Genomic DNA, 21,124 nt, shown 5'->3' with positions numbered 1-21,124 from the left:
CGCCTAGTTCCGGAGCATTTAATCGGGGATGCCGTCAATTAGATATTCAAGTATTTCATGGTCGTTGATTGGTGCTCGATTTCCGAGAATGATCTTCTCGTGCAAATATTCATCAAATGTCTGGTTCCTCTTCTTCCAGCAGTCGGTTGAATGGCATAGTTATATATTCTCGGTTAGAATGAAACGATTCAAGTGCTTTTCCCTTCAGTCGCATACCCATAAGTAATAATGCAACGTCATCTTCCAATTTATATATTGTCTTCAACAATTTGATCTACTTCTTCCAAATTTCACTATCACCACATTTGCCATCAAATTTAAAAAGTAAATTTGCAACTGCCGAAATATTCGTTCGCGACTAACAGAATTGAGATAAAACATTGCATTCATTGCCATTATTCAATGCCAAGAGATTGTCACCGCCACTAACAACATCATACTGTTCGCCTTCAAAATTGCGCGTCAATCTTCGCTGCTCAATTTCCAAATTATACTCAACCTGTAATTAATTGAATTGCCTTCCTATTGCATCTAACTCAAGGCGCAATTAATTTAGCTTTCAAATCAGCAGTTGGTAGTTTATGCTCCATTAATATCTCTTTTAGCGCAGTAATTGTGATTTTACTCTAATCTTTCATGGTGAAAATTTTTATTCGACACTCGCCTATAAACTCGAATTGTCTCTACATGAAAGTTTAATTTTCGTCCTCGCAACATCTCTCAAAACTGCACTCGCGTCGCATGAGTAACTTCTCGAGGGTTCTAGACCGTCCAGTCATTTTCTCCAACGTTCTGTCTTCAAATACTCGATAATATTCCAAACTTTTGAACGTATCCGATTTAATTTTTGAATGTCTTCTCGATAATTACCACGCCTGAGCCCAAAAATTGCAGAAAATTTATTAACTAAAGACAACTAAAAGATTTTGTAAATCCTCATATAGTTCTTCTCAACTGTGAAATAACTCCAAAGAATGCTAATGAACAACAGCATCATCGTTTTCAAATATTCACACGAAAAACTCATTTATTCCGCACACTCGCTCGCAATCTAGAATATTCCATGTACATAACACTTGAAACATGAATAATTAATTAACATTTAAGTTAAGATAATTTAATTATCCTTCAATAACATTAATCTTGTATGCTACTACAAATCAAAGGAATGTGAGCTCTACAGTTCCTTCAAACGGGATGGCGCTTCATAGTGCCTGCATGTTAAAGCATTGGAGTTCTAGTGCCCCATGCATTGCGATGGCAGATCTCATTTCAACGTATCAAAGTAAGTAACCTGTAATCTTCTATGCATAACACTATTCTTATCTGCTACTACACTTCCTAAGAACGTGAATTCTACAGATCCATGCAGCAGGATCGCGATTAAAAGTATCATAGCAATAGAATTATAATGTTCCATACATTGCGATGGCGTATCTCATTTCAGGGGTTCAAAGTAAGTAAGCTGTAACCTTCTATGCATGGCATTATGCTTATATGCTTCTGCGTTTCAAATGATTGTTAATTCTACAGTTCTATTTATCGGGATGTGGATTTATAGTGCCCATGTAAGAGTGCAACGGAGTTCTAATTCTCTATGCAATGCGATCGTATCTCACTTCAACGTTTCTAAAAGGGTAAGATGCAATCTTCTATGTGTAGCTTATGCGTATCTGCTTTTACCGTTCAAAAGAATATGTATTATACAGTCCCATGCAAAGGGATGGCGCCCCATAATTTCTGCGTGTCAATGCAGTGGTGTTACACTACTAGTTCTAATGCTTCCATCGACGCGATGTCGCATCTCATTTCAATGTTTCATGATAAGATAGAATATTTATTGCAACGCGTTATGTTCATCTGCTACTGCACTTCAGATGAATGTGAATCCTGCACTTCCTTGCAAGGGGATACCTTTTCTAGATTCCCACGTATCGAAGCAATAGAGATCTAATGCTTCACAAAACGCGATATCGCAATTCACATCAACAGTTCATCTATGTAAGTAGATTTTAAAGCTCTGTACATCTCATTACACTTATCTGCTTCTACGCTTCAAAAGAATGTGATTTGTACACTTCCTTACGAGGGGATTGCGTTTTTAGATGTCTACTTTTCGAAGCAATAGTGTTCTATTGTTTCATTTAACGCGATGTCGCATCTCACTTCAATGTTTAGTGTGGGATGTAATTTTCATTGCAACGCGTTATGTTTATCTGCCTTTACGCTTCAGATAAATGTGAATCCTACACTTCCCTAGCAAGGAAGTGGCGCATTTACATTCTTTTGAAGTGTAGACGTGGTATACATTACACTTCGCAATGAATATTATATCTTATCATGAAACATAGAACTGAGATGCGATGACGCGTTTTAAGAAACATTACAACTCCATGCTTCGATACGTAGACATCTGGAAACGCTATTTCCTAGCAAGGAAGTGCCGCATTTACGTTCTTTTGAAGTGCAGACGAGGTATACATTTCACTTTGTATTGAATATTGTATCATATCATGAAACATAGAAATGAGATGCGATATCCCGTTTTAAGAAGTATTAGAATTCTATTGCTTCGATGCGTAAACATCTAGCAACGCACTTCCATCGCAAGGAAGAGTGGGATTTATATTCCTTTGATGTATAGACGAGATATAGTTTTCGCGTTGCATTAATTTACATCTTATCATGACGCATTGAAATAAGTTGCGATGTCGCGCTCTATGAATCATTAGAACGCTATTGCTTAGAAAGGTAGACATCTAGAAATACTATTCTGTAGCAAGGAGGTGTGGGATCTACATTCTCTTGAAGCATTGACGAAATATACATAACGCGTTACATTGAATATTATATCTCATCATGAGATATAGGAATGAGTTGCAATATGGCGTTTTATGAAGCATTAGAACTCCATTGCTTTGATACGTAGACATCTAGAAGCACTATTCCGTCGCAAGAGAGTGTCTTATTTACATTCATTTGTAGTACTGACGAGATATACATATCGCGTTGCAATGATATTAGATCTTACCATGAGACATAGAAATGAGATGCGATATTGCGTTTTATGAAGCATTAGAAACCTATTGCTTCGAAATGTAGACATCTAAAAGTGCTATTCCGAAACAAGGCAGTGTGGGATTTACATTCTTTTGAAGTGTAGCCGAGATATACGTAACGTGTTGCATTGAATTACATCTTATCATGAGACACAGAAATTAGGTGCGGCATCGCGTTATATGAAGCGTTAGAGCACTATTACTTCGATAAGTAGATAACTTGAAACAATATTCTGTAGCAAGGAAGTGTGGGCTTTACATTCTTTTCAAGTGTGTACGAGATATACATAAGGAATGAAATGCGACCTCGCGTTTTGTGATGTATTGGAACTCCGGCCTACAGAGAAGCGTTGATAGAAAAGAACGAGAAACGAATATGGAACTGAAAGTCCTACAAATCGATCTGAACAGATGCCAAATGACGCAAGATATCGTGCAGTAAATGCGAATGATTCAAGGGACAGACCTGGTAATAATATTGGAAGCACACAAGATGGACGAATACTGACTGCAAAACGAGAAGGTGACGCTGCGATATGGATAACCGGCGTTAATCGAAAATCTTTCACATATGGCACCTCATACTCTTCGACTGGAATCGTTCATGCAATGGTCGAAGGAACAAAAGCTATAAGCAGCCACTTCTCGCCGAACAGGAACGGAAAGAAATCGAAGAATATATAAACCAAACTGAGGATAACATAGAAAAGGGAGAGAAATCAAACAGAATAATAATCGCGGGTGACCTGAACGTTGCGTAAAGCAGAAGAGATTGAGATATTTTCAGCGTCAGACTGTCAATACGTACTATATACCTTCCAAAGTACGAATTACAAAAATAACGAAGTGGGATTTGCAATCCTCGATGGAAAGAAAGCGAACTGAGGCCAAGAATATATATGATCGTCTTATATAATATATAGATATTTATTTTTATTTAGAGAGGATGATCTATTTTCAAGTAACTAAAATATATGATAAGTGTAATTATATAAACCAATTTCAAATATTTAATTAAGACATCATGAAATGATATGAAATTAGATAGGATTTTAGATGTAATGGAGTATCTAAGGAGATATTGTATTTAGAATTAACTAAAATATAGAGTATGTATTAATATTTATACCAATTTGAAATATTTACTTGAAAAGCATGAAAGCATGTGGTCCAGCGTGTGGGGGATTAACGGATCGTTGCGAGGTGCATGCGGTCCAGCGAGTGGGGACTCGCGTCTCGTGGTGGGACTATCGGCGCGTCTTTCGCGTTTAACTTATGAAATAGTATAATAAAGTAGTATAGCATGAACTAACAATTACGTGTGTGTTGTTCGTGTCTTGCATTCTTAACGTGTGTAACATGGATTTATGAATTCTTATATGCAGCAATACATTAGTCCGGATGTAGTATATATATGCATGTAAGACGTTTAAAAGTAGAATACAGGTTCTGGTAAAGTCGGCTCCCTGAATTGGAAGAGTCCCCATTAAGGTGATGGGCTGCGACTCCGCCTTTTAATAGGACGAAATTACTTGTGCGAGGTAGACAAGGGTGTTCGTCTTTGGTGCGAGCGAGGCATATATACTCGTTAGAGGTAATGAGACAATAGTGCTCATGGGTGAGAATGAAACAGCAAGGCCTGGTGTGAACGAGCCATGTATACCGGTCGGTTCGAGTAACACAGCAGTGCTTGGTGCGTGTGAGCGCGTGCAGGTGTGCATGCGTAAAAGCTGCCGGTTGCCGGTGCTGTAGGCGAGCGCGGCAGGTTGCCTGAGCCCAGGGATTGATGACCGAAGTGCGAAAAGGCTCATGTGTGGAATGAGTGGCAGGCGCTACGCACGACGTTACACTTAGTAGCAGTTAAGTATAATGCAATGCATAGAACATTACAAATAACTTACCTTGAAACGTTGAAATGAGGTGGGCTCTCGCGTTGCATGAAGCATTAGAACTCTCGGTTTATATCCATACTTAAATATTTTCATTTCACCATCATTTCCACGGCTAGGACTGACGACCGTTAGTATAAACTTAGAATTATTGTGAACGCAATTGTCTACACTTTCTAAAATACTGTTAACACGTTGAGTGCTACGCCGATCTTGCTATACTTCTCGCTCAGGCGACAGCGCGTGAGCACTTGAAGCCGAACACTTGACTGATGGGTATAAACAAACGATAACGTTGATACACTGTATCCGTTTCGTTTGGACTGTCGAAATGATACAAGCAATGCATTTTTTTACAATGTATAAACATAACATAATGGGATGGGGAATACCAGAGAGGCGAAAGAGCAAATACAAGGTGAGAGTCATTCTGAAAAAAGCCACGGGGGAATAAAGACCTATTGCAGCAGAGAGAATTCAGTTTTATAGTGACTATTTTGAAACAGTTTTGGTATCCATCAACTAAAAATTTTGAGAGGACGAACAAATAGTGTCCCGTCGAGTGAGCTATTTGTACCACGCAAATGTCAGCGTGTAATACCACTACCATCATCAGATAGTGACAATTCATCTAGTAGTTCACTAAGGAATACTGAAACATGTGTTCCAAATGATTGGTTTGATCCGCGAGGCAACCAGCCAAACGTTATACCTTTCTCAAGTCCCCATGGTGCCAAACTCGCTCATGAAGAAATGCAAAATTGCAGCACAGTGGAAAATTTTTACGGCCTTTATGTGACGTATAAACTATTTCAACATATAAGCGAACGAACAAATATTTATGCGACACAAAGAACAATCGCTTCCAAACGTGTTGAAAAGTGAGTGCCAACAGGTAAGGATGAAATAAAGAGATTTTTTGAAGTGGTTTTATGGGTGGGATAGGTAAAGCTCCCATCTTTGCATCTTTATTGGTCTAAGGATCCATTGTTTATTCAAACATTCCCGCGGAAAATTATGAGTAGAGACAGATTTCAAATTCTGTTGAGAATATTGCATTTTGCCCACAATACAAAAGTGGATGCTTCCAACCGTCTCTCAAAGGTTGAATTTTTAATAAAAGGATTAAATATAAATTTTAAAAAATATTATGATCCCGTTGAAGTACTATGCATCGACGAGACGGTAATACCATTCCGTGGACGGATCATATTTAGACAGTACGTGAAACCAAAAAAGCATAGATATGGGATAAAAATACTTAAATTGTACTGCGATAATCATTACACATATAATCTTTGCATTTACACCGGCCAATCATTGGATAAAAAAAATACAGCACCCACAAATGTTGTCATGAATTTATGTGAAAATGTGTTTCACAAAGGCTATACTTTATACACGGATAATTATTATAGGAGTGTGGATTTAGCAAACAAACTCATAACAAAAAATACGCATTTGGTTGGTACTCTTCGACCAAATCGAAGAGGCAATCCAAGTAAAGTTGTGACAGCCAAATTGCGACGCGGAGGAGTCATTGCTCAAGAAAACAGTAGAGAGATTACAATCATGAAATGGAAAGGCAAAAGGGATGTTTTAGTTCTTTCGATCAAGGATTCTGACGAAATGAAATTCGTAATAACAAGAACAGGGGTATCCTGCAAACCAAAAATTATTATTAATTATAATAAAGGTAAAAAAGCGATTGATCTGTCTGATCAAGCGGGTGCTTACAGCAGTCCACTTAGAAGGTCACTAAAATGGTATAGAAAACTGGCATTCGACATTCTTTTGAATATTGCCGTCGTAAATGCGTTACATATGTTCCAAAATGTAACAGGAAGAAAGATGTCAATTACAACATTCCGAAACCAATTGGTAAATGCCTCTCACACGACATTTACATGAAGAAACCCCAATTAGGGTCGATACAAGTAGATGAATTCAGAAATTTCATAAGAAGGAAGGAAAAGCGCATGAAGTACGAAAATATTGTGTTGAATGTTACAGCACAAACAAAAATGTTCGGACGCCAGTTAGCGAGGAAAATAACGAAGAAAGTTACTACATACTGTAATATGTGCAAATCACAGCCACATCTCTGTTTAAAATGTTTTAATAGACTTCATTAAATATTAATATCAATTTTTTAATTGTCATTAATAGTTTAACCCTTTACAATCAAACTTTACGATAAAACAAGAAGTTCGCTGTCAGTCTCTAGAATCCACGTTGTCCAAACGAAAAGTCAGTCCCTGGGGACTGACGCCACCTGAACGGAAAGTTCACTGTCAGCCTCTGGGGATTGACATAGCACTCAGCGTGTTAAGCCCGGTAAAAATATTGTAATCGACGAAATCATGGTTTCATGGCGAGGACGCCACAGTTTTTGCCAATATTTCCCAGAAAAGCGGCATAAATATGGTATAAAACTTTACAGACTGTGCCTTCCGGAAGGATACACACATAACATTCTTATTTACACCGGAAACAATGCAACCAGAATAGCGGAATCACATGCGCATGCTGTAGTAATAACGCTGGAGGGTGAATTATTATTTGAAAGTCGCGTATTATACGCAAATAGCTTATATACTTGTGTCTCTTTGGCCGAGAAACTTCTGCAAAAAATAACAATTATTTATAGTACAGTAAAAATGAATACAAAATTTCTTCCGCTGCAGGCCAAACGGAAAATGCAACGGGGTGGCTTTATGTATTTTCAAAACCAGAGCGGCTTTAAATTTTTTAAGTCGACGGATAAAAGGCCGGTATGCATTCTTGCCACTTCTGAAAACCACAAATGTGTTATTGTCCAGTGTAGTAATAATAAGTTAAAGCCGGAAACAGTGTTCCTTTATAACAAAGCTAAGAAGGGGTTTGACCATCTGATCAGATGTCTTCTTATTACAGTTGATTACGCAGAACAGTAAAGTGGTATAGAAAAATATTTATCGAACTAGTATGCGGGACTTCTCTCGGCAATGCCTGTTATATACATATAAAATGGAGTACCAAAGTTATGAAAACATTAAACCTCCGCAAAAAAATTATTGATTATTTCCTCAGTACAGTGGATCATCATGGTGAACATACGTCATCTGAAAGTGAAGCAGTGCCCAAGAAACTTATACATTTTCTGCGGTCGTTCCAAAGACGCGCGAGAAAAACGAGACAGCGATGTAAAGACTGTCATAAACGTATGTCTAGGATAAATGGTAGGCAGTATGCCTCGAATAAGGCGAGAAAAGAGAAAACCTGTTGTAGCCGATGTAAGGGCCAACCGGAACTCTACCCAACATGTTTTGAAAAATTACATATAAAAATTAAGTAATTATGTTAGGTTTATAATATTGATTTGTCATCTTTTAAATATTAATTATATATAATATTAATATTTAATATTAATATTTTTTAAATTTAATATTAATATTTAATATTAATTATATAATTAATATTAAATATTAATTGTAATGTCTGTTTATAATGCTGGGAGTTGAAAAATAAACCTATTTGGTACTATCTACTATGTGAAATATAAGTTCGACCCATCGTGATGCACGCCGGCTCACGAAATAGACACGTGTGACCCACCTGTCATGCACGCTGGCGTCAACGTGCTAAACGTAGAAATTAGATGTGCCATCGTATTGCGTGGCGCATTAGATCACTACAGCTTTGACAAGCAGACAATATGAAACCCCAGCCCGGTGCAAGCAACAGTCGAATTTACATTCGTTTGAAGTGAAGAAGTACGTAAAGATAATGCGATACATAGGACATTACAACATTCTTGCTTTCGAACGTTGAAATGAGACACTCCACCACACAGCATGCAGCATTAGAACTCTATTGTTTATACACATAGACACCATGAAACGCCACCCCGATGCAGTTATCTGTAGAATTTGCATTCTTTTGAAGTGTAGAAACAGATCAACAAAACGCAAAGCGTACGAAGTTATATCTAACTTACTTTGAATCGTTGTAATGGTTTGCACCATCGCATTGCATGGAGAAAGAGAACACCATTGCTTTGACACACAGGCACTTTAAACCGCCATCCTGTTGCATGGAACTGTATAATTCACATTCTTTTCAAGAGCTTCAGCAAATAAGCATAGTGCTATGCATAGAAGATTCTAGCTTACGTTCTTCGAAACGTTGAAATGAGATGCGCCATCGCATTGCATGGAGCCTTAGTGCTCCATTGCTTTTGACAAGCAGACACTACGAAGTATCATACCGTGCATGGAACTGCCGAATTCACATTCTCTTGAAGTGTACAAGCAGATAAGCATAATGCATAGAGGATTGCAGTGTACTTAGATTGAAACGTTGGAATGACATTCAACCCGGTAATGTATGGAACATTAGAACTCCGTTGCTTTGACACGTAGACATTATGAAGCTCCTTCGTGTTGCATGGAACTGTAAAACTTACATTCTTTTAGAGTAGAAGCAGACGGCATAATGGCATGCATAGTAGATTACAGCTTACTTACTCCTATACGTTGAAATGAGATGCGCTGTCGCATGGCATGAAGCATTAAAACCCTACTTCTTTGATACGCAGACACTATGCAAACGGATCCCGTTTCAAGAAACTGTAGAATTCACATATCTTTGAAGTGTAAAAGCTGACAAGTGTAATCCAATACACAAAATGTTTCAGCTTACTTACTCGGAAACATTGATGTGAGATTCGCCACCACATATCATGGAGCATAGGACCCTGTTGTTCCAACAGGCAGACTGTATGAAGGGCCATCTTGTTGCATGGACATGTAGAATTAAGATTCTTTTGAAGTGTAGTGGCAGATAAGTATAATGTTATGCATAGAAAAATGCAAATAACTTACTTTGACACGATGAAATGGGATGTGCCATTGCATTGAATGGAGCATCAGTACTCTACTGCTTTGACGCTCAGATACTAGAAAGCGCCTTTTTGTTGCATGAAACTGTAGAATTCACATTCTTCTGGAGCGTAGAAGCTGATAAACATGATGTTATGCATAACAGCATACTACTGTTTGGTTATTTTACATGTCAACGGAGAAACAAAAATGAATCTTGAGTTAGGAAATAGAATCCAGTATATAAACTGTGAAATAGTTCTGTCGGTTTGAGTAGGGTACATGACTGTTTATATCTAGTGGCCTGAAAAGAGAACACGTGCAGACTTTGCGTCGTCTATTTCTTTAAGAAGGAGGGCCCTATGTTTCCTATGCGGAGTCCTCACAATTATTAGAGCTTTTTTAAAACGTAAAGATGTACCTTCAAACCTTAAGAATAATGTTACAGACTATAAAGAACTTTTGACAGCATTTCATTTATATTTATCCATAATTCAATAGGTTATGGACCCAGTTTACGTATTTTAATAGTATTAACATTTTAGTAGATATTCTCTTTAGTAATAACTTTCGTGTATCTGATTATGTGATTATAAGTGTAATATCAGAAGTATAAATAAGTGATTAAACTATAAATGAAACGTTATTGGTGAATATAAACCTTTCCTTAAGAAAAAAAGAGAAATATGGAAAGTGCAAAAACCAGGAGGGACATTAAACAATTTGAGGGTGATCGCTACAGTATATGACAATTGAGAATTTGTGCACTGTTCAGCGAATTGGATAATTATTGATGACCCCATTCCAGCAAAAATAAAAAATAACTGAAAATTGGAGGAAAGCAGAGAGGAATGCGAAAGGTGTCATTGCTGAATATTTGGCAGATTTCTTTTTGAGCTTCGTAAGTAATGCGAAGACTGCTGCTGAAATTTTGCAGAAATTGTTTATTATTTATTCAGATGTATGTGGTTTTATTATTCCTTCAACTATTAACAGAAAGAATTATTTTCTCCTGTTTGTGGACGAATATACACCTTACCGTGTAACATATTTGATTACATATAGATCAGAAATATTTTCTACATTTAAAGATTTTGTAACTAAAAGCGGGGCTCATTTTAATTTAAGAATTGTTCACTTGTGTAGCGATAATGGCAGAAAATATCTGTCAAGTGAGACGAAAGATTATTATGTAGAAAAAGGTACTAGTTACCATCTAACAGTTCCACGAACCCCCCAATTGGTGTATCTGAGAGAATGGTCAGAACCATAACAGAAAAGGCACGCACGATGATAAGTGGTACTAATTTAAATAAAGTGTTTTGGGGGGAAGCAGGTTTAGCTGCGACGTATTTAATAAACTTAAGCCCAACAAAGGTTTTAAAACAAAGTAAAACGCCATTTGAAATGATGCTTGATAATAAGCCAAAAGTAAAGTATTTTCGAATTTTCGGTTCCACAGCTTATATTCATGATAAGACCTGAGAAACCTTGTTTGATGAAAAATCTTGGAAGGGCAATATAAATCATGGCTGCAAACAACGGGATGGCGCTGCACAGAGTATGCTTGTCAAAACAGAAGAGGTCTAATACTCCATGCAATTCAAATGCGCATCTCACTCCAAATTTTCAAAGTAAGTAAGTTAAAACTTCTAAGCAAAGCATTCTGCTTATCTGCTTCTACATTTCCAACGATTGTGAATTATACATTTCCATGGAACAGAATAGCACTACATAGTGTCTACGTGTCCAAGCAATATAATTCTAATGCCATATGCAATTCAGGGCTAAACGCTTTTCGACGTTCTAAAGCAAGTAAGTTGTAGTATTCTATGAATCGCGTTATCCTTATCTAGACTGCAAAATAATGTGAATTTTACAGTTCTTTGCAACGGGATAGGATTTTATATTGTCCAGGACTAAAAACAGTAAACATCTAATGCTACATGCAGTGCGATGACGCATCTTATTTTAACGTTCCGAAGTAAGGAACCAGTATTCCTCAATGCATATCAGCATGCTTATCAGCTTTTACACATTAAAGGTCTGTCAATTCTACAGTTCCATGCAAGGGGACGGCGCTCCTTAGTATCTGCGTCTTAAAACAATAGTAGTCTAATTTTCAATGCAAGACGATGGAGCATACCGGTTCAACGTTTGAGGGTAAGTATGCTGTAATCTTCCTTGCATAACATATTGCTTATCTGTTTCTACACTTCAAAATAATGCGAATTCTACAATTTCATGCGACGGAATGACACTTCGTAGTGTCTGCATGTCAAAGCTGTAGTATTGTAATGTTGCATGCATTATATCTTGCGACAAACATGCGGTTCATGCTATAATATTTAAGCCATTCATCCTTGTTCGGACACTCGTCATGATTCATTCAACGATACATCTGGCTACCAAACCCCTTATTTCACAAATCCTGCAAAATCCCTATTAAACACAGCAGAAATAAACTTGTAAAGCAACAAGATGTCGTCTCATTTTCCACCAATAACGTCTCATCAAATTGCAATGCCCTTGATCACTCCTCGACACGAATTCACATTAAAGGAGTCGGACTTCATGGCTGATGAACTTAGTAGGAATTCAGATTCAGACACGTCAGGGAACATGAACAACACTAAATATTTGTTAATGCATTTTCATTTAACTATAATTGTTTATTAAGGAATCGTCCATTCAAATTGTATCTACCTCCTTCCCTATTACTGTAACATGTATTAGAGTGCACGTTGTAAGGGTGACGAAAAGGTTCTTGACGAAGATTTACGCCCTTCATTGGTTTATCAACCGAACATGAGCCTTGTTGTAACGCGTGCATTTTGATCATTCGAGTCTGATTCAAAATCCGGCAGACCACGAGTTATAAAAACGAACAGTTAAAATCAGTGATGTGAGTGCCCGAACTGCAGTGTCATTCAATCAACACTCAGCGACCGAAGAATCAAGCCGGTGATCAGGCCAATGCTCCAGGACAAACTGAGATTCTCAGCAGCAACAAGTCAGACATCCCAGCGGATCCAGATATAATGGCAGATCCTAACAAACCTGATATCTTCACATCGAAAAAGTAGACTCGTTTATTCGTCAATTCCTTTCTTATCCATATTCCACGATGACAACCCGATCGCTCGAACAAGCTCAGTCCAATCTTTATGAAATTATTCTCAGTTCCCTGCTGCGTAAATGCGGTATCATATTTGGTAACACCACTGCCTTCACTTCCACCACTGCGACTTCTAAACACATGCAAAAGGATCAGAACAACCGAACATACGTTTACCAAAAACCCACCTTTACGCGTTAACTGAAACATGGAAAAGATTCGTTGACATCCAATTTGACTTCGAAGAATTACACGAAAGAGAAACGTCACGTCGCTACAAAATTCAAAACAACTACTTCTCTATCATAACTCGTGCCGAATCCTTAATCAAGAGAAGACTTCCGAAGGCGAGGCGAAACACGTTCAAATCATCGGCCACTTTCTCAACCATCCCATATGCCATTAAATTACCAGAAATGCAACTTCCAACATTCGATGGAACATACGAAAATTGAGTATCATTATATGTTGTATTCTCATCGATCATCGATCGCAACGACAACCTAACTCTAGTTCAAAAATTGCAATGCCTGCCGCCGACATTAACTGGAACGGCCGCTGTGTGCAACGAATAGTTAGAACAACGTATGCAAATTACACCGACGCGATTGAGTTATTGAAAGGTAAATTCGAATGTATAAGACGGGCTGCCTTTAAACATTGTGATACAATCTAATATATCCCAAAACTGCCAAGAGATACTGCAGAAACATTAGGCAACATCGTCGACACCATCAACCAACATCTTCGCGCACTGAAAAATTCCGCAAGAAAATATCTCGCAATGGAACACTTCTACTTTCTATCATACGAACAAAGATAAATGCTAATACATTGTTCCAATGGCAACTCACGGTAAAGGACAACAAAGTGCCGCCTTACATGTATACTCTAGAGTTTCCGGAGAAATGAGCCAACTGTGTACCAGAGATGAACGCAAAAGCAAGTTCAACCGCAAGTTGAGTTAACGGAAAACCATCGGACCATTCACGCTTCACGAATCAACGTACTACGCGAAACCAGGTTTTCTTGTCACAAGGACATTGTAATGGCGATTAAACCGAAAGCTGGACAAACAGGACAATCATAGGAACCCAAAAGTGTTCAGTATGGCACGGAGGAATCAGCATCTGGGCATGTGAGGAATTTCACGGGCTCTCAGTCCAGGACTGCAAGGCAGCTGTCGAAAAGGCTTCACTATGCGTAAATTGCTGACGCAAGGGACACAAATATAACCTGTGCCACAGGGGTCCCTGTCGCATACGTAACAAGCAATACCACACAATACTTCACCAAGCGCAAGGCACCTGGAAACAGACTACTTTTAAACCGCCAACCATCACTCCACACGAATAACAAGAACCGATAACGAACGAAGAATCTTCAATGTCCGAATGACTTCAGGATGTTGAGGCACGGAAGTAAGGGAGACATCAAAACGTGTTTGTCGTCTATTCAGTCACGAATGAATTACTCGTAACCACACAAATTCACCTTTTAATCTCGCGAATCTCGGCATTCCAAAAAAACGCTGCTCCGTATCCACCGCTGTTCTAAACACAATGTACACAATAGCAAAACACTCCACCACGGCAACCTTTAAAGCAAGGGTCAGAGATTATGAACGAGATCTGACCTTTCTTACAGTCGCAAATATCTCACCATTCATTCCCGATCAACTCATTGATCATTCGGCTATCAAGATTCCGAGAAATCTACAACTAGCCGATGCAACTTTTTATCGCCCAGCGCCAGTCGACCTGCTCCTCGGAGCTTGAGTCGCCCTATCGTTTCTACAGATTTAAATCTTAAAAAACAAGATTCGGATGTGTAACCGGAGAGAGTGCCCTAACCACGTCCCCAACTTATAATATCATTCCGACACGTTACTACGTTAGTAGTTACTACTGTTCGCGTCCTTTAGAAGTGTAGAAGCAGCCAAGCATACTGCTGAGCATAGAAACTACAGCTTACTTACTTCGATACGTTGAAATGTGATGCGCTAGCGCATGACACAGAGCATTAGAACTCCACTGCTTTTACACACAGACACTATCATGCGAATACCCATTGCATGGATATGTAGAATTCACATTCTTTTTAGGTGTAGAAGCAGGTAAGCATTATGCTATGCATAAAAGGTTACAGCTTGCATACTTTGATACGTTGAAACTCGGTGCGCCATCGCATTGCATGGAGCATTAGAACTCTACTGCTTTGACACGCAGATACTATGAAGCGCCATTCTGTTGTATGTAGCGTTGAATTCACATCCTTTTAAAACGCCAAAGCTGATAAACATAATACTATGCATAGAAGATTACAGCATACTTTGAAACGTTGGAATGAGTTGCGCAATCCCACTGGATGGAGCAATAGAACTCCATTGCTTTGACACGCAGACACTATGAAGCGCCAGTCCGTTGCATGGATCGGTAGAATAAACGTTCATTAATATTGAATTATTGGTAGTAATAATAAATGAAAAGCTGCCCAGAGTTCTTTATAGTCTTTAACATTATACCTAAAGTTTGAAGGCACGTCCGTACGCATTAAAAGCTCTACTAATTTCGCGGATTCCGCATAGGACATTTATGGTCCTCCCCACCAAAAGAGAATTGACGACGCAAAGTCTGCACGTGTTATTCTTTCAGGCCTCTAGGTATAAACAGTCGGGAACCTTACTCGAACTGATAGAACTATTCTACAGTTTATATACTGGAATATATTTCCTAACACAAGATTCACTTTTGTTGCACCGTTGACGTGTGAAATAATCCAACACAGACAACCATAGAATCACATTCTTTTCAAATGTAGAAGCAGATAAGCATAATGCGAAGCATAGAGCATTACAGTTTACTTACTATGAACCGTTGAAAAGCGGTGGGCTATCGCTTTGCATGGAGTATTATAAATCTATAATTTTGAGACGTAGACAATGTGAAGCGCCATCCTGTTGCATGGATGTGTAGAATTTACAAACTTATTTAGTACAGAAGCAAATAACCATAACGCTATGCATGGATTACAGCTTACGTACTTTGAAACGTTGGCATGACATGCGCCATCGCGTTGCATGGAGATTAGATCTCCAATGCTTTAAATCACAGAAACTATGAAACGCCATCCCATTCCAAAAAACTGTAGAATTCAGATTCTTTTGAAGTGCAGAAGCAAACAAGCATAATGTTATGCATAGAAGGATACAGCTTACTTACTTTGGTACGCTGAAATGAGATGCGTCATTGCGTTGGAGGGAGCAGTAGAAATCTATTGCTTTTACACGCAGATATGAAACGCCATTCAATTGCATGGAACTGTAGAATTCACATTCTTTTGTAGTGTAGATGCAGATAATTGTAATGCTATATATAGAAGATTACAGTTTACTTAATTCGGAACGTTGAAATGGGATAGGACATCGCGGTGCATGAAGCATGAGAAATGTGTTTCTTGGGCACGTAGAAATCTGGAAACGATATTCTGTTGCAAGCAAGTGTAGAGTTCACATTCTCCTAAAGTCTAGATGCAGATGAATATAACATATTGCATAGAACATTGTAATTTACCATGAACTATTGAAATGAGTTGCGACGTCGCGTTGAATGAAGCATTAGATCTCTATTTCGCCGACACGAAGACATCTAGAAATGCTAACCTATTGAAAGCAACTTTAGGATTCACATTCCTTTGAAGCGTGGAAGCAAATAAACGTAACGCATTGCATAGAATATTACATCTTACCTACTTTGAAACGTTGAATTGAAACGCGCTATCACGATCTATGATGCATGGGAATTGCAATGCTTTGGTACGCAGACACTATGAAACGCGATCGCTTATATATATATTTTGTATAAGTCGATCATTTACTTGTATCGGCCCAGTTCGCTTTCTTTCCATCGAGGCTTGCAAATCCCTCTTCGTTATTCTTGTAATTCGTACTTTGGAAGGTATATAATACATATTGACAGTCCGACGCTGAAAATATCTCAAACTCTTCTGCTTTACGCAACTTAGCATATATGCAACATCCGATCAACATTATGTCTATTTTTGATCTGTTTCGGTTCTTAAAGTATGTATAGTCTTCTTTCGGATTCATCGCTATTAGATCGTTTCTTAGAGCCAGTTTGATGATATTTTCCTCTCTATGATTGTTCTTCTTACTACCTCAGATTATCGATTTTTCGTTCAGGTCACCTGCGATCATTATTCTGTTTGCTTTCTCTGCCTTTTCCATGTTAACCTCAATTTAGTTTATATATTCTTCGATTTCTTTCCGTTCCTGTTCGGCGAGAAGTAGCAGCTAGTAGCTTTTGTTCCTTCGACCATTGCATGAACGATTCCGGTCGAGGAGTATGTGGTGCCATATGTGAAACATTTTCCATTAACGCCGGTTATCCATATCGGAGCGTCACCGTTCTCGTCTTGCAGTCAGTATTCTTACGTTCTCTGCATGATTTCTTGGGCGATTCGGCATTTGTTCAGATCGATTTGTAGAACTCTCAATTCCATATTCGTTTCTCGTTCTTTTCTACCAACGCTTTTCTGTAGGCCGGAGAATTAAAGCTTCGGTAACGTGTCTGATGTATGGATTCCTTCTTCCTGCCTCGCTGCAGATGATACAGTTCGGTTTGTTCGCAATGCAATCAATCTTCGCATGATTCTGGAATCCACATCTTCTACAGATTTCCTTATTATCCTTGACTTCTTCGCAATTTCTGCTGATATGTCTCAGTTTATAGCATTTGAAGCATCTCTCTACTCTTAGTAGCACTTAGCAGGGACAAGAAGTCAATGCTGTTCTCAGTCGGTTTACCTTCTCCAGATCTTTGCTGTATTCCTGTTCACATTCAACTAACACGACTTGGTTGCCTCGCTACCACCGCTATCCTTTCCTTCCATTTTATTCAATGTTCGTCTTATGTCCTCCTTTATTTCTTCTCTGGTAAGCCAACGGGTATATGTCCCTTAGTCGGAGCATAATACTCGCAGTCGTATGCATCACTTCGAATCCTTTTTTCTGAGATCCTTTTATCTCGTTTATTTTGTTCTCTATACCTGTTTTCTTGTTAAATTCTAGAATTATATCTCCCACTCTCCATTTTCTTGCGCCATCTTCTCGTATTTCTGTCGTTTTTCCTGCGTTTCCTCATCTCGTTGCTTGTCCTCGAATGCTTGCTGCTCCTGAATTGCTTCATTTTTCTCTGTAAACGTTCGGCGCTAGTTTCATTAAGTGCTCGATGTCAGTTCTTTTTTATGTGCCTGATGTTTCCCCTTAACGTTTTCTAATATGCCATTAGCTTCGCCATATCCTCGCTCATAATATCTATCATTATGTCTAATGTGTGGCTGCCTATTCTTCTATTTGAAAATGTAAACGTTATTCTTATCGGCAGACTTTTCATTATCCTGCTCTTTCTTTTTGGTTCCCTTACTTCGGCTCCTGATGCTTCTCCTTTCCTGTCTGTGCTTCCTTCCGAGGCTTTCTTTTTCTCATTCATATTTCGTATCCTTTTCTATTTTCCACTCCTTTTGTGTCATCGACAGGGGGCTCCGAACCGCTTGCCCAACCTTTAATCTTCCAGAGCCCGATGGGGCTGATTCCGAATTATGAGCTGGCAGTACAACTCAGCAGCACATGCACAGCAGCCTCGCTCACGCCGCGGGTGGGAGTTGGGGGGCGGCTGCAGGCCCTCCACCAATCTATTGCCTGCCGTGATGCGGGCGAAGGACTTCCAGGGCCACTCGAACCGCGACCAGCATCAGTCTTATACTCTAACCGATTCGTAGTCACGCGTTTTCCATTAAACTTTCCGGAATCACTGATATTAATTCGTTCAATCTAAACTATTATTTTCTTTTTAAGTTTCTCGATCTTTTTACTTTCTCTCGCAATATCGTCTATTTCGTTGTACCTTGCCCTTACGGTATGGTATATAATTGTTGTTTGATATTTCTAGGATTTTCTCTCAATAAATGCAATATTTCCACAGTTTTTCTTTTTCTTTCTCTTTAGTTACGTTGTTATTTTATACTCTCTACCCTCCACATTTCCTCTCTGCACCATCCCGGAATCGGCATTATACGATTACTTCAGGATGGTGCCCCTGTCACGCTACCCCGAGATCGAGTGTTGTCCCTTGCATCCGTTGATTTATATATGTCAAATATTGGTGAATATTTCATCTTATCCTTCGCATTTTTCGAATTACGTTTTACTTAGATGTATATTAGATGCGCGTCGAAATATTAGATTTCCGTACGATTCATTAGTAAAGTTTTATTTTTTTCCGACTGTTCGATTTCATTTAGCCGAAGGCACTCCTGTATTCGATTCGGACCCGCTCCGATTGAAACCGCCGATCATTACGTTACATTACGTGAGTATGCGTTCAATCGGAGCGAATCTCTGCTACTCCGTAACTGCGGAAGGCTTACTACATAGCCTCATCCCTGATAAAGTTGCGAAGGTTGCTTTCGTCCCGAGATGGAAGTGTGGTTACGTTATATTAGGTAGGTTACGCTAGGTTAGGTTAGGTTGGGTTATGTTTGGGAATGTTTGTAGGTTGCTCGATTATGTTGGGTCAGATTTAAGAAAGCGTAGGTTTGATTTGTCCACGTTTAAAAGATGTAAAGTTACATTGTTTTAGGTTAGGTTAGATTTGAGTGAAGGCAGGTTACGTCAGATTAGGTGTAACTGGGGTTAGCTTGGTTCAAATTAAGCTTAGAGGATGTTAGATTAACTTAAGCCAAGTAAGAGATGGATTACCGATAGCTGACAATGCCATCTGTCGATGCCATCTGTAGATTTTGAATTACCGACTATTGGCAATACCAGCCATTATAATATCATGAGTTGTCGACTGCATGCATCACCTAAATTTGGATAATTATATATCACAATTTAAAGGAACGAACAAATTATACAGATAAATTTGAGGAAAAGATCATACAAATATTAATTATCATCGAAACTAATTTAACCAGCGAGTCCGTTAACAACACTGTAAACTCAAATATTATCTATTGTTCATTATGTTAAAAAAAATTTATTAGTCTTCGTACATTACAGCACATCATAGATCAGTCTGATTAATTGTCCAAGCAACCATAATTCAAGAGTCAATTAATATCACTTTTGCAAAAATTTACAATATGCAAATTTCGCAAAATTTTAAAGGTCTCAGAGCTGGAACACGCATTTTGAATCTTAAAAATGGTAAAAAGGTGCGGCAGGGAGAGGAGAACCTAGTCAACCACAAGGTACAACATTAACAATGGATTCTCAAAATTTTCTCGCAATGCTTTCTCATAAAAGAAATATATTTTTTACGTTCAAATTAATTAGAAATGCAAAATAATTTTACTAATAACATAATATTATATATCTTTCGGACAATTAAAACTTGCATCGACAAAGCCGTAATAGGAAAGTTAAAAATTGGCGGTGACCTACGAAAAACAATGAAATTAGTGTATTTAATGGTCAATTTAAAGTCGAAACTTACTTTGAAAAATTAAACACCGTCTTCTTAAAAAGAACCGACATATTAACTAATTAAGGAAAAATTATTCCTACTTATAAAAATTTTGTTACTTTTTGTAAAAGTTTAATATGATAATATAAAATATTTAAAATATTAAAAAAACTAAAGTAAAATATATTTTTATATATTTTATATATTTTTATATATTTTACAATATATTTTGTAAAGCTAAATGAAAAAAATTAAATAAATTGCGTTTGAAAATATTTATATATGTAGATTGAATTTTACTCATACATTTATAATAAAATTTATTATTATATTAACTAATAGGGAATATATATTAACTAATAGGGAATATATTATATATTAACTAATTAGGGAAAAATTATTCCTACTTATACTTACTTTTTGTAAAAGATTAATATGATAATATAAAATATTTAAAATATTAAAAAAACTAAAGTAAAATATATTTTTATATGTTTTGTAATATATTTTATAACGCTAAATGATAAAAATTAAATAAATTACGTATGAAAATATTTGTTTATGTAAATTGAACTTTACTCATACATTTACAATAAAATGAACATAGTTATTCATATTCAATATTTTCTTTGGAAACAATGAGCAAAGATATAAAGTGCTTTGTTACTATAGCTCTAGCTGCTTCACAAGTTCCGAAAATGATAAAATA

This window comes from Xylocopa sonorina, unplaced genomic scaffold, assembly GCF_050948175.1.
Source record: "Xylocopa sonorina isolate GNS202 unplaced genomic scaffold, iyXylSono1_principal scaffold0309, whole genome shotgun sequence".
Taxonomy (NCBI): Eukaryota; Metazoa; Arthropoda; class Insecta; order Hymenoptera; family Apidae; genus Xylocopa; species Xylocopa sonorina.
This window is presented reverse-complemented; position numbering follows the sequence as displayed.